The sequence below is a fragment of the Rhinatrema bivittatum genome, chromosome 14 (genome assembly GCF_901001135.1).
Source record: "Rhinatrema bivittatum chromosome 14, aRhiBiv1.1, whole genome shotgun sequence".
Lineage (NCBI taxonomy): Eukaryota > Metazoa > Chordata > Amphibia > Gymnophiona > Rhinatrematidae > Rhinatrema > Rhinatrema bivittatum.
Window position 1 is genome coordinate 22,836,097 of NC_042628.1, and position 15,253 is coordinate 22,851,349.

Below are 15,253 nucleotides of genomic sequence, written 5' to 3' on the forward strand. Positions count from 1 at the left end.
TGGCTCAGAATAATAGTTGTTACTAGAAAATTGCTTTACGCTGGATGAGCCAATCAGTTGCCCTAAAAATGTCATACTCCTCATGGCCCATTGTTCAGCCTATGCCCAACTGAATCCTGATGGCTGGTGCTTTTTTGTATTACATTTTTTTGTTTGGTCTGTTGGAGCTAATAACCACCGTCAAAGTTACGGTAATTCCTCTGGATAATAGGCAGAGATCCAACATTCATCATTATGACATGCACAGAAAATGGAAATATTCGGAAATACCCTTATTCTCTCATATTGGTGGCTCCTATAAGGGTCACAGCTTGTTTAGTTTAGCCCCTCCTAACTCTGCTTTTCTCTTGTGCATTGTAGATTTATTTGATGGACTTATATTTCGCTATATCCATTTACAAATTGACCGATGCAGATCACAGTTTCATCATTCATTAATACATTAAAACAATACCTAAAATGTCACAGAAAAACATTTATTTATTTATTTATTTTTAATTTTTCTATACCGAAGTTCCTGTATGAATACAGATCACACTGGTTTACATGATAACAACAAAATTCGCTTAGGAGCATTACATATAACAAATAAAATAAGATATGACATATAACATATAACAGAGAGCAACATAACTAAGGAACATCTTGCATTTAACAGGTTACTTACAAATCCAAGGCTTAAACGTTTAAAAAATTGGACTCAAGTTGCTTTCTGAACATTTTATAATCTTCATATATCTTAAGCGCTGGAGGGAATTCATTCCAAAGCCCTGGACCAATTTGAGAGAAGGCTCGCACGCTGTGTTGCTGAGTTTTACAACTCCTAATTCAAGGAATTTGGAGCAAATTTTGTCCTTCAGATTGTAAAGACCTAGTAGGATCATAAAGCTCAATATCATCAGCTAATAAGTAATTATCATAATGCAAAGATTTAAAAATTAGAGTGAACAGCTTAAATTTAATTTGTTCCTCATTTGGAAGCCAGTGCAGTGATCTTAGGACAGGCATAATATGATCAGTGTATTTTGCCCCCATTAAAACTCTAGCTGCCCCATTTTGAACCAACTGTAGGACGTGAAGTAACTTTTTGGGTAGCCCAATAAACAGAGTGCAATAATCAGTTTTAGACAGCACAGGGGACTGCACCACAGAATGAAAATCCAAAAGGGATAGCAGAGGTTTCAAAGAACGAACCATCTGTAATTTTGCAAAAGCAGCTGAGCCCTCACCACTAATTTAATATGCGGTTTCATTGTCATATTGGAATCTAATTGAATCCCCAAATTTCTAGCTTCTGTTACCATAGGAATTGTTACATCTCTAAATTTAATCTCCTGAAACAATTCATTGCGTTTACGGCCCATTTGCAAAATTACTGTTTTCTTTACATTTAAAACCAATTTAATTTGATTTAACCAGGACTGAATGGCGGTCATACAGTTCACAAACCTACATTCAGGCAAAGCATTATTAGCTGTAAATGGTAATATAAATTGCAAATCATTGGCATACATACAGTATAGTAGGATGAAACAAGTTACCAATTGAATGTAAATAGACATTAAAAACAAAGTGAACATAAGGAGGAACCCAGGTGGAAATTCTGAAATACTGCCTGCCAAGAGGAGGAATTTTGATCAATAGTTATCTGCTGAGTTTGGCTTGATAAAAAAAAAAAAGAGTCAAACCAGGCCAACACTGTAGACCTTAGGCCAATACTATGCAGTCGGTTTATCAGAACAGACTGTGCCACAGAATCAAATGCGGCAGCTACATCAGGTTGAACTAACAGCATGGATTGGCTCTTATTTAGTTCATGAAGTCCGAGATCAAATAAAAAGACACCAACAGACTTTCTCTGCCTAAATCTTGACAGTCGCACATCAAGTACCTTATGATTTTACAGAAATGTTTCAAACTGTAACAATACCCATTTCTCTAACAATTTAGATACAGTGGGTAAGTTAGAGATCGGCCATAAATTTGTTAGATTTGCTCCAAGACCTGTGTTATCCTTCTTAATTGTCCACACTATTGCCTTTTTAATTTCTATTGAAATAATGCCGCCTTCGAGATTTAACAACAATATGCATTATAATAGGATACATCTGAACAGACAGATTGGTCAAAACCCAAAAAGGAGCTGGGTCAGAAGGTGAGTGCAAAGATTTTAAATGTGCAACCATGTTTGGAACATCTTCCTTTATCATTAGCTTAAATTCTGCCCACTCTTCTTCAATTCGCAACTCAGTTTGTGGTGGAATATCTTAAAGTCAATCTTTGGTATAGAATCCTGTAGCATAAATTCAAACCTCATAGATAAGAGAACACTCTGACCTCTGCCCTCTGCCCTCAATTGTAAGAAAGGATGCTCTTTGTGTAATATTTGTGCAGAATCATGTGTTTACCATGCAGAAATCTAAGGAAACAGCAGCATGTGATAAGTGTAGGGTTGGGGCTGAGATATTAATGTGCATTAATTAGGAGTAGATCTCAAACTGATCATACATGATGACCTCAATATAGCAAAACACTTCAACAAGACGGTGACAAGAGTTCGAGGAATGTTAGGATGCACAAGGAGAGGCATAACCAGTTAGAAAAAAAGAGTTGATAATGCATCCATATAAGTCTCTGGTGAGATCTGATCAGCAATGTTGTTTCCAGTTCTGGAGGCTGCACCTTCAAAAGAAAATATAGAAGCAGTCTAGAGAAGGGCTACCAAAATTATACAGGGTCTGCACCAAAAAGTCTACGAGATGATACTTACAGACCCAAATGTAACCCTCCCCACCCCACCCCCAAACACACACTTTTGGCAAGGGGGTCACACTTCAGAGACTGTGAAGTACTGACTCTCTCAATGCAGGCCCTAGAAACACAGGCATGGTCCACACAAAACTTGTTGTTCTAAACAAAGAATTTATTGCAATAAAAAAAAATCTAAGATTTAGGCAAAGCAGATTCCATAAAATAGTTCACAATTCAAGAAGACTTAGACAATCCAAAAGTTCAAAACAGTTACTAACTTTCTCATATCATTTGAGTATAATTCAAATAGCTTTTCCCTCTCAGATCCCTAATAAGACCTTTTTTCCTTCCTCCAAACTCCACCGAAGCATGGGAAACCTCTTCTCACAACGCACACACTAGTGGCTTCAGATTTCCCTGGAATAGATGGTATTCTCCTGGATTAGGGTTCCATTCCTCCCACCTGGTCAAGTCTAGCCCTTGCCAGAGAGGGTCACTTCTACTCTCCCCAGGAGATCAAATATCTCCATGCCCTAGGCTTGAACAAATCAGGACCAGATTCAATTCTAACACTTAGAAATGCTCTTAATAACTCATCCCAATGGCTCATGGAGCTATCTTCCATACTTCCTCCATAGCCCATCCCCTTTCGAGAAAGGACTCTCCTTTCAATCACTACCTATGCCACACCTCCTTGGATCTCCCACTGCTGGAAAGGGGATTATGATAGAGACATTCTAGTACCTCAAAGCTATAAATAATGCACAATATGCAAACTTTTTTTCAGTAGAAAGGAATTTCTAGAACAAGTGGTCATGAGTCAAAGGAGGTAGGCTCAAGAGTAACATTAGAAAATATTTTTTTCAAAGACAAATTAGTAGATGCATGGAACAGCTTCCTAATGTAGGTGGAGAAGACAAAAACAGTAGCAGAATTTAAGTGGGCATGGAAGAAAAATGGAGGAACCTTAAAGTTGCATTATATCTGGAAGTAAATTGGGCAGACTAGATGGGCCTTAAAGTCCTTATTTGCTGTCATAGTCGGTATGTCTATACTTAGCCTTAGAATGGTAACATATATTTCCCATATGTATGACTCCAAAAAGTAGCATTTTATCTGCAGGAATATTATTAAAGTCAAAATTGAAAACAAAACAAAAACAAATTTCAAAACATATGGTTTTCAAAACTGAACTTGCATACCTAAGTTTGGTTTTGGATGCTTAGATTATAGTAACATAGAACATATCGGCAGATAAAGACCAAAATGGCCTAGCCACTCTGCCCGGTTGAGATTCAGCACCTTTTGGAAAATGCACATATAAAACTTCTAAATGGAACCCAACATCAACTCCCTCCTTGGGTCTTCCACCCAATATCTCAACCTTCCTGTCATATCTGTCCCAAGCACTGCCGAGTCCATCTCGCTCATCAGGCTGTTTTCCTCCCCATGCTTTCTTTGAGCCCTGATAGGGTGTTCTACAGCATTCATGAATTATTGGAAAGTAGCTCTCTTTCCAGAGTAATTCTGTGTTTGCAGACTAACCAATCATGTTTTGAATGGGTTTTCTGCTGTGTCAGAATGTGTTACCAAATAGGCAGGAAGTTTGAGCCATTTGTAGTATTGGCATTTTCACCCACTGATTCTAAGTTCAGCCGATTTGGGGTAACAAAGTGCCATGTATATTTATAGATAATACATCCCCAGGCTATTTTACTCCCCCAATCATTCTCTCCCCCCCACCCCGGGCACTGCCTCCTTTTACTATAGCCAGAAGCAGGTAAACTTTGAAAGCTGAAACCTTCTTGCAGCTACAGTGATGGAGGACCAATTTTCTAACAGGGCAATCTAGCCGGGCAAATGTCTTGGAAAGTTGTCGTCCCTGAGTACAGCAATAAAAAATTAAAAAGCAGGAACAAAAGAAAGAAAACAAGAGCTGATGGAAATGAAATTCCAGGTTTCCCACTCCCCCACAGCCTTCATCTGTAATTCTTACTTTTATAACTCACGTGTGTGCATTTTATTAATATCTACTCAAGAAAAAAAAAAGATACCAAATTCAGAATAGAGATAGAAATTGTGCTATATATGGTGCAGCATATGGCTCCAGCTGTCTGATTTTCCAGCAAAGCTGGAACCTGCCCTCCTTCAGAGCCATTTTATTTCTTCTAACAAAATGTGCATCTTAATTATTTGTCCTTGACTTAAAGGGATCCTTTTGATTCCGCCGTCTATTTGTTGGCCCTGCCTGATAAGGTGGTATAGCGGGCATTACAACTGGTGCAGCGTGCCACTGCCGAGGTTATTAATGGTAGCAGGCAGAATTAACATATGACCCCCCCCTCTGTTAGAAGACCTTCGTTGGCTCCCTGTAAAAAGTCACTCGCAGCTTAAAATGATGATGATTACATGCAGGAGCATTAGCGGGTAACATGGCGAAGCTATGAGCCAACAGGAACATTAAGGCCCTGAAGGAACGTGGATGCTTACATTACCTTCTACCCGGGAGCATCGCCGGGCAATTAACACGTAAAAGAGCTTTCTCTTTTCCCGCACATTTCATGTGGAATGCCCTCCTGGTGGACGTACGAATGGAGCGTGACCTTAAAATAAAACCTTTTTGGAAAGGGTCCGAAAACATTATTGTTCAGGATTTTGTGTACTTGGAAGATTTTACATTGTGTATCGGATTTTTTTCAGCTGTTTTAATTCTATTCTGATGTTAATTGCTACCTGCCCCCAACAATTGAATTGGAGGAGGAGGGATATAAGCTCTTACAGATAAATAACTGCATGGGTATGCTGATACCTACAAGAAAATCCGTGGCGCTGTGCTGGGTACACAGATGCCGCGTGAAAGCTGACATTTGTGCGCTCAGCTGATGGGGGAGGGGTGGGGGTCTGTGCGCTCAGTGCCATTCCCCCGTGCCAGTCCTGTTGCTACCTCTGTCAACTCCTGCTGGGGGGGGGGGGGGGGGGGGGAGGAGAGCGGGGTATAATTTTGGACTGGGTTACGCGGTCAGGAAAGAGCATTGCTCTGTGTGATGCTGCCAGCCGCACTGTCTCCTCCACATCCCTCGGTACTGGGCTTTTTGGGTTCTTCCTCCTTTGGCCCCTCCCTTTTCTCGATGAGCCTGCTGGGAGGGGGAGGAAGGACTGCCGAAATACCTCCCCCACCTAGGGCTCCTGGGGCAACCATCCATTGGTTCTTTCGAATTCCCAGGGGAGGAGGGTGTGTTAAGTTGGGTGTTGCAAAGGCTCAAAAGCAGATCGAACCTGGGTCCTGGCTGGCTTTCTCCTTTACTTTCCATGCCATTGACTAAGTCCAGGCGAGTGTTGATACTCTTTACCCGTTCCACCATTTGGCCAGCAAAAAAGATAAAAGAAAAAAGGGAATCCTGCTTCCTTTAAACTTGGAGCTGCAGAGCTATTGCTCAGCTGTGATATAAAATAAAATCTGAATTAGGCTTGTTAAGCTGCAGCACTTTGCTCAGCAAAAAAAACAAAACTAACAGCCAAGCAGGAGCTGGATAATTTAAAACCATAGCTACTGCACTATTTTAAGCACCCCCTTGCTTATAATAAATCAGAGGTACAGGAGACAAGATAACCTTGCCCCATGGGTCCCCCACTGGGGGTCTAGCAGTATAAAACGTGTGGCTGTGATGGTTAGGCATGAGGGGGATGTGTTGGGGACAGCTCATTCCTCTCCTGTATTGGCTGCTGGTCAGATCTGCACCCCCTGAGATTTTAGTCATTCACCTTGGAGGCATTGAACTTGGTGACAATCCCGGTTGGCAGCTGATAGCATCAGAAATGACATTGTGCTCATCACGTCATTGATACCTATTACCCGCATCTTATGGTCTGAGATCATCCCTCATTGTTGGCTGCACAGTTCCCATCTATGGAGGAAATGGGCTTCAAAGCTTAACAAGCAGGTGGGCAAATTTACTGTCTGATACAGAGACCTCCATGTGAGACACAATTGGGTATCCACTGATTATATGACATGGGGAAGGACCTGTATTGTCCACATCTTATAAGCTTTGGGGGACCCATGGGCAAACCAATCACAGGTTTCCCAAGTCCAATGGCGGTACCTGAGCTTTGAGTTTAGGCGTGGGTAGGGCTGGAAATACCTGCACTAAACAGTTCAGACATGGTCAAGGTCAGTCTCTCGCTTGGGTCAGCCTGACTCTTGGATGGCAGCAGACCAGTGGGCTCTGTGGCGGCCATGGCAGGGCTTGGAAGACTGGCAGCCTAGACTATTAACTTCTAGACAATGATTGCTGCTCCTGGAAGCACCATGATCTTACTTGCCATGGCAGGTAAGCTGGTCTAGAAGTGATTTTCTGATGGGTCCAAAGGAACCGTACCTGCAAACTCTGGATTTCATACAGAAACATGATTTTTGGTAAAATTCTAAAGAAAACGTCAAACCTTTTCTGCTGGAAAGAAACCAGTAGAACTAGGGGTCATGAAATGAAATTCCAGGGGGGAATGACTCAGAACAAACATCAGAAAATATTTCTTCACGGAGAGGGTGGTGGGGGCCTGGAGGATGCCCTTCTGGAGGAGGTGGTGAAGACGAAAACAGTCAAAGAATTCAAAGGGGCATGGGATAAGCACCGTGGATCCCTAAAGGCCAGAGGTTGGAAATGAAGACAAGGGTGCATGGGGTAACTTGCTGGGGTGGCAGTTACTACCCTGAACCAATAAGCCTTGATGCTTGTGATGCAACTCCAGCATTGCTTTCTGCTTCAACGGCAGGGGAAAAAGGGGAGATGGATTCAGATGACAACCAATGAAGGCCCTGACTTTTATAGTCTGAGGAACTGATAAGCATGAAGGTAACCTCTGATAGCATGGGGTAACCTGCATGGAACAGCTACTACTACCCTTAACAGAAGGCAAGTGAGTAGTACTCTTAACCACTAAGCCTTGAAGGTTTTGAAGCAACTACAATATCACTCTCTGCTTTGATGGCAGGGAGTGTGTGTGGGGTGGGGGGGGGGGGGGAGATGGGTGGAAGAGGAATTGGATTCAGATGATCACCAACACATGCCTGAATTTTTACAGCCTGGGGTACTGATACACAAACATAATTGAAAAAGGACAGTACTGCTTCTAAGGCCAAGTCCATAAAACCATAGCTACTGTACTATTTTAAGCACCCCCCCTTGCTTATAATAAATCAGAGATACAGGAGACAAGATAACCTTGCCCCATGGGTGCCCCACTGGGGGTCTAGCAGTTCAAAACGTGTGGCTGTGATGGTTAAGCATGAGGGGGATGTGTTGGGGACAGCTCATTCCTCTCCTGTATTGGCTGTATTGGATTCAGATGATCACCAACACATGCTTGGATTTTTACAGCCTGGGGTACTGATACACAAACATAATTGAAAAAGGACAGTACTGCTTCTAAGGCCAAGTCCATAAAACACATCAGCACTGTCTGAATTTTCCTCAAATACCTGCATGAAGTGGCAGTTGCTACCCTTAAGAGAAACATGGGGGTAACCTGCATTGAGCGGTAGATACTACCACAAGAAGCTTGCTGGGCAGACTGGATGTACCATTTAGGCCTTTCCTGCCATTATCATTATGTTAAAAATTTTGGGCCTGTCTATTTACAGTTCCAGCCATTTATTCCCCAACTTCAGGAAGCCTGCAAGAGAACAGGAGAGGGTGGATGAGCCTGGAGGAGGCATGTGGGAATGAACTGGAGAGGGGCCGCAATATACCCACCTCAGTCTGCAGCTGTAATTCCAGGACTTGGGACTCACTCAGCTTAGTGCAGAGGGAGGGTGCACAAGTTAGGGAGCTATGATGGGGGTGGGGTAGCAAAGAGCATGCTGGATCCTGGAGAGAGAAAATGGAAGGGGAAGAATGCTGGAAGTCGTATCTGGGGGGGAAAAAAGAGAGAGAGACAGTATGGATTATTGGGGGGAGAGGGGGAGGGATATGATAGTGGAAGAAAGAAAGCTGATATGCTTTATTCCTCTCCTCCTTACAGCCCTGCTTATCAACACAATCTCAAGGTGACCACAACTCAGAACTTCCCAGGTATGGCCCCTATTCCCGCCCACCCACCAGCTGGGGCTAAGATGGGGGCATAGTTGAGTATGACTATGTAATTTAGGACTGCTCAGGTACCTAGACTAGTTGATTTGTTAGGTCTCCATAGGGGTTAATAAAACTATGGCCACACTTTATTCCATTCAGTCTTAGTGTCTGGTGCCTTGTGTGTATGTACATTCTTGATGAGGACACTCTGCCCCTCACTGGGAGTAATCAATTCACAACTGTCCTGGTTAAACTGCAGCATTATGTCGGCACGCATGGATATCTTGTGTAACCTGACATCCGTGTACCCAGCTGATGGGGGAGGGGTTGGAGGGGGGGAGTTCTGTGCACTCACTACCATGCCAGTGGTAGTCCAGAAGCAGCTCTTGTTCCTGTCTCCACTATCTCTTGCTTGGCTATATGGCAAGAGGTGGGGGATTTGGTGCTGGGCTGTGTGGTCAGCGGAGGGCATAGCTGCAAGCTGATACTACTGGCCACGCCACCTCATGATGTAATCTGACCCCCACCTTTTCCATATTTTGGGCTCCTGCTCCGCCTCTATTCTCAATGAGTCTGTATGAGGCGTGGCAGCACCATTTCCAGGACTGGCACGTGGCTCGGCAGCATGAACACAGCCCATCCTAGGGCTCCGGTCTCCTGGGTTACTGCTTGGTTGTCACCAGCTCAGGTCGGCTGGCCAGCATCTGCAGGGGGTCTGAGCAGAGGGTGGGGGGGGGGCACTTGTGTGAATACAGAAAGGTAACCCTGAACTGAGGAGAGGAAGACAGGGGTCACTATAGATGGCACGACATCTCCCCGGGAAGCCCAGTTCTTGCACTGTGCTGTTTGTCATCAACCCTTCGTTGCAAATTGCATGACGCATTGCAGTTGTAGCTGTAGCACTGTGGAAATGCGAGTGAAGGGGAAGCATGGAAAAATGGGAGAGCCAGAGCCTCATGGGGTTTCTGTCTCCTCCTCCTTTCTCACCTGCACAGGATCATTGAGCAGTCGCTCTTAGGGGAGGCATTCCATGGGGAGAGAGTTAAAGAGCTGTAGGAAAGATTTGCTGCTGGGCAATGCCAAGAAAAATGCAGGGAGCATAACTTTTAAACTTTCAAACAAATGCGTGTGGCAGCATCAATGTATGCACATGGCAGGGCGCACTTTTACCATGGTATTTATTAACCTGTGTGTATTTTATTAAATGTGCGTATCTTTAGCCCTCGAGCATATAGGCTTCCGTGCAAATACACGCGATGCATTGAAAGCACCTAGTTTTCCTACCTCTTTCAAAAATATATGTGCACATATTTTACATGCAAAAGTAAAGTAGGACTTACTCATGTATAATCGGGATATACATGCATAAGTCAACCAATTATAAAACGTGCACACACATCAAGGAAATTACCAGTTTAACCAATTAGTTCACCCAGTCCTTTTTCCAAGTCATCGAGACCTTCCCGGTTCTTTAGCTTGGGCTTCCCCCATCCAGCCAATAGTACACAATAAGCACGTCTAATATCACTTATGCCAGATAATTAGCAGGTGTAAAAATACACGAATAAGTTGGGGAAAGGTTCGTGTGTGTCCTTTTAAACTGGAACTTAGGCACGGAAGTGTTGGATCCGCTCCGGAATGCCTCTAGACCGCCCCTTTTTATGTGCACGTAAAAGTGAAAATATGCACGTATTTTCTGCTTTTATAAAATGCAGAACACGCGAGAGGCTACTTTCGTGCATATATGCAAATTTCTATGTACGTACACTTTTAAAAATTCACCCGTTAGTAAATAGTGCCCGAGGTTTGGGTCTCCGCAGGAGATGAAAGCTCAGCTTCATGTTTTACAGCTGAAGGTGGATTCCTTCCAGGGTTCTACCACCAGTCAGAGTGAACGGTCCCGTCCTGGCCCGCCACCCCTGGAAACCTGATTTCTACTTCCCAAAACGTCTGACAGAAATAGAAGCGAGCTGCAGAGTTTCTTGCGCCAATGGAAGCCATGGTTTTGATGGATAAGCCGTACTCTTATCCATCAGAACCACTCAAGGTGGGTTTTATGATCAGCCTGCTCACTGAGAAGGCCCTGGCACGCAACTGCACACTTCTCCACTTAAAACAGAAAACAAAATAAAAAAATATCCATCATAGGTAAGTAAAAATTCTAAAACACTGATTAAAAAATACTCCTTGCACTGTGCACCATATAAAAAAAATATGTAAAGGGTGACTGTTACTACAGAAAGAAAAGGGTAGGAGGAAGTTTTCAAAGGGGTTACACTTGTAAATGTAACTACTATCATGGTAATTTTCGAAAGCGATTTTCACATGTAAAGTGCACTTACAAGGGTAAAACTTATGGGCAATTCAATGGCATATATTTTAGCAATTTTCAAAAGCCACTTACACGGATAAAGTGCATTTACATGTGTAAAATCCAGTTTTAAGCTTGTAAATGCTTTTGAAAATCGCCCCCTTAAAGGTGAATTTTAAAAGCCCTGTGCATGCCAAAACTGGGGGATGTGTGCACGAGTCAGGCTTGCGCACACCCACTGAATTTTAAAAGCCGCCCAGATGCATGAGTATCTCCTGCTGCATGCACATCTCGCTCAATTTCAAAAAGGGGCGTGGTATGGGCATTTCAGGGCGTGGCCAAGGGATGTGCACATAAATCCTTATGAGCCTTGGCGTGCCCAGGTCCAGTGCCACGTAAGTTTACTTCTGCTATGGAAGAGGGGTAAGTTGTAAAAAATTACCAAACCCAGCCATTTTGGAGTGGTTTAAAGGGTCTGCAGGCTATTAAACCGGGGGGGGGGGGGGGGGGGGGGTTTGGAGGACCTAGCTCAACACTGGGCGAACTGGTGGCCGAACTGGTGAAACTGGTGTGCTGGTTTTAAAATACCCTGACGTACATGGTGGAAGCAGGATTTTCATCCTTAGGCGCACACCCACCTAAAATAAGGCGCACATGTGTACGCGCTCAGACTATTTTCTAATATGTGCAGAAGTTATAAAATTGCGGTGTTCCTGGACACGCACCGACACACACCCGCCAGCTTGTGCCTGCACGTCGCTTTGAAAGTTACCATCTTAATGAACAGTTTGCCACCGTACCCTATTAATCTTAACCATAACAAAAGTTGAAAGAACGTAAAAGTTGACCATGTAGTCCTTTCCCACATCCCACACACAAATCAAAACATCTTCTGAGGTTACACGTGTGATGAAACCGCCCAGGAGGAGGCAATTTTGTTCACATGCAGGAATAGACACCTCACTGCCTCTTCTGCAGAGGGACGATAAATTAGGGTTATTGGCTGTGAAAATAGTTCCAGGAACGTATAACAAAAGTCCGTCGTTCCCTTTAAGTGTCACAAGAATATGCCTCGATCAGGCTATTATTTGGAGCTCTTCTCTAGAAAGAAATGCTTAAGCTTTTGTGCTTTGCTTTATTCCTGTAATTAGCTGTCTAAATATAGAGAATAATTGATTGGGCAGATTTCTTGGGTATTTGCATGTTACTTCTACGAAGTCATTGATGCCAGTGAACATAATGTATGCCTTACCATCAGTTACAGTAGGAAATATGTCAGTTTATGTAGCTTCACTATTGACCTCTAGACTCTTCTTTTTGTCAACTATCAATCTGCAAAGAAAGAATGTAGTCAAGTATTGCATGGGTCAGCTCCAGTACAACTTTAAATACCATCATTGTCAGTTATCAGGGAGCTTGTTACTCTCTTAAAAGTTTTGATATGGAGACGTGTCTGATTGTTGAATAAGCACTTCATTGAGTCCACATTTAAGTTTTTAAAATGATGGCTGTTATTTCACTAGACAAACAACTGCAGCTCATTTAGTTGGTGCTGCCCTTCAATCCAGTTGCCCCATGCTTATGTTTTAGGTCATGGCCTTATTTTATCATCTTTGGTTGATATGCCATTACTTTAGTTCAGCGTTTTCCAGCCCTTTCCTGGAGGCACGCCTAACCAGTCGGGTTTTCAGGATATCCATAATGAATATGCATGAGATAGATTTGCATACATTGGAGACCTAGGGTAGGCAAATCTATCTCATGCAGATTCTCTGTGGCAATCCTGAAAACCCGACAGGGTTAGCTCAGGAAGAATTTAACAAAGCATTCCCCTCAAGAGCCTGGAATCCTAGGTAGCATCACAGTGGTTCCTTTGCACAAAATATAAAACACGCTTAGTATGTATGCAATGGATCAGGCTTTCAGCATGAATTGCTGAAGACAAAATATGACATGTCTTGCTATTTTCCTCTTGCAGTGCCAACAGTTTGGGGGTTTTTTTTGTTGTTTTTTTTTAAGAAACATTCAGATATCCACCTTTATTCTTTGTAAACTCTATTAGGCTCAGATGCTTTGTTGTGGTAATGTAATATTCTTGCAGTATACAGACATAAAATTGTCCACCAACCACCTCACTAGTTTGTACAATCTAGCAATCAGCTGCACAGAATGGGGTTTTAGATTCAAGTCATTAGGAATTTGAGGTTGAAATTATAATAATATCAAGGCATAATAACATAAGATAAGAAACTTAAGCAAATATTGCTCTTCTCCTTATTCCCAGCACTAAAGAACCGGAGAAAAGTTCAGTGAGGAAAGAACTCACGTATCGCAGCTAAAAAAATTAAATAGTACAGTACAGTCTCCACAGGTCTCATCAAGAAAGAAATCTTAAAAACATATTTTATGACTCACAATCTATCCACTATGTTTAATGCTCACTTTTTAAAATACAGACACCGTTATATATCTAACTCCAAAGTGCAATATTGTCACACGATGCAATGAATCTGATGTAAACGGTACAATTCAATATGGCATTATCTATATTTGAGTAATAACCCAGCAGTAACAGCAGCATATACAGAGGCATCTCCTGCACTCAAATATAAGTGAACTTGATGCGTCTATGAAACAAGAGACATTTCTGAAAACAGTAGAGCTACCATTTGATTAAGAATCTTACAAAGAGAAACTCAATACTAACTAAAAAAAAAAGAGAGAAGAAAGTTTAAAAATTCAACTTATAACCCAAATCAGAGCAGTCCACCTCTGGAGAATTTGGCTTGGAAAATGGCAGAGGGACGGCTGACATCTAAGCAGATGGATTCTGCTGAGTAGCAGCCACGATTTGGAGGCATTCGGCCACTCAGAAGACTGTTCTTAGCCTTATCAGCTGTGTTAGTCTTTACGGCAGGGGTGGGCAATTCCAGTCCTCGAGGGCCACAAACCTGTCGAGGTTTTAGGATATCCTAATGAATATGCACGACATAGATTTGCATACAACGGAGGCAGAGTGCATGCAAATCTCTCTCATGCATATTCATTAGGGATATCCTGAAAACCAGACTGGTTTGTGGCCCTCGAGGACCGGATGTGGCCACCCCTGCTTTACGGGGTAATTTTGGCAACCATTTGTGCTCATAAGGGGAGTAAACGGCTGCACTGAAGTAGCCCAGGACTCTGCACGTGTAAACGTGTGCCTGTAACTGTGTTAGGCATGCACTTTTGTGCAAAGTGCAGAGGGGAGTTAGCAGAGGGGGGTGGGGTTGGGGGAGTTGAGGTGGAGTTGGAACTTACATGCCTACCTTTTTGGTTTTAAAAAGTATGGGGCAGATTTTCAAAGGGTTACATGCGTAACTTACGTGCATAACCCCGAGAAAGTGCCCCTGTGCGTGCCAAGCCTAATTTGCATAGGCTTGGCAACACGCACCAGCCCCGGGACGCGCGTATGTCCCAGGGCTTTGAAAAAGGAGTGGGAAGGGGGTGTAGGCACGGCAGCTGGCGGCATGCGCAAGTTACTTCTGCCAGGCAGGCGTAAAAAGGACAACAAAGGTGGGGAGGGGATTTAGATAGGGGAAGGTGGGGGGGGGGGGAGCAGAAGGAAAGTTCCCTCCGAGGAAAGCCATCGGTGCTCCCCTAGGGCTCGGCGTGCGCAAGGTGCACCCCTTGCACTCGCCGACCCCGGATTTTATAACATGCGCGTGGCTGCACGCGCATGTTATAAAATCAGGCGTAGATTTGTGCGCGCTGGGTTGCGCTCACAAACCTACGCTTGCGTGCATGTTATAAAATCTGGCCCTATGAGCATAGGTAGGATAACTTTAAAGCAAGCACACATGTGCCCATATACAGAGCTATATGGACGCACACATGTACGTGTATTTTATATTCTGCATGAAAATGCGCGCACACTATATAAAATACACTTACATCTACCTGACAACATGTTTGCGTACTGTGTACAGTTCTGGTCACCACATCTCAAAAAAGATATAGTTACGATGGAGAAGGTACAGAGAAGGGCGACCAAAATGATAAAGGGGATGGAACAGCTCCCCTATGAGGAGAGACCAAAGAGGTTAGGACTTTTCAGCTTGGAGAAGAGACGGCTGAGGGG

General features: G+C 43.3%; 1 protein-coding gene across 1 annotated transcript in view; it reads left to right on the top strand.

Moving 5' to 3' along the window:
* Window positions 1–15,253, top strand: part of SHISA9 (shisa family member 9) — a 295,699-nt gene that overhangs the window by 220,144 nt on the left and 60,302 nt on the right. The gene's annotated exons all lie outside the window — the stretch shown is intronic.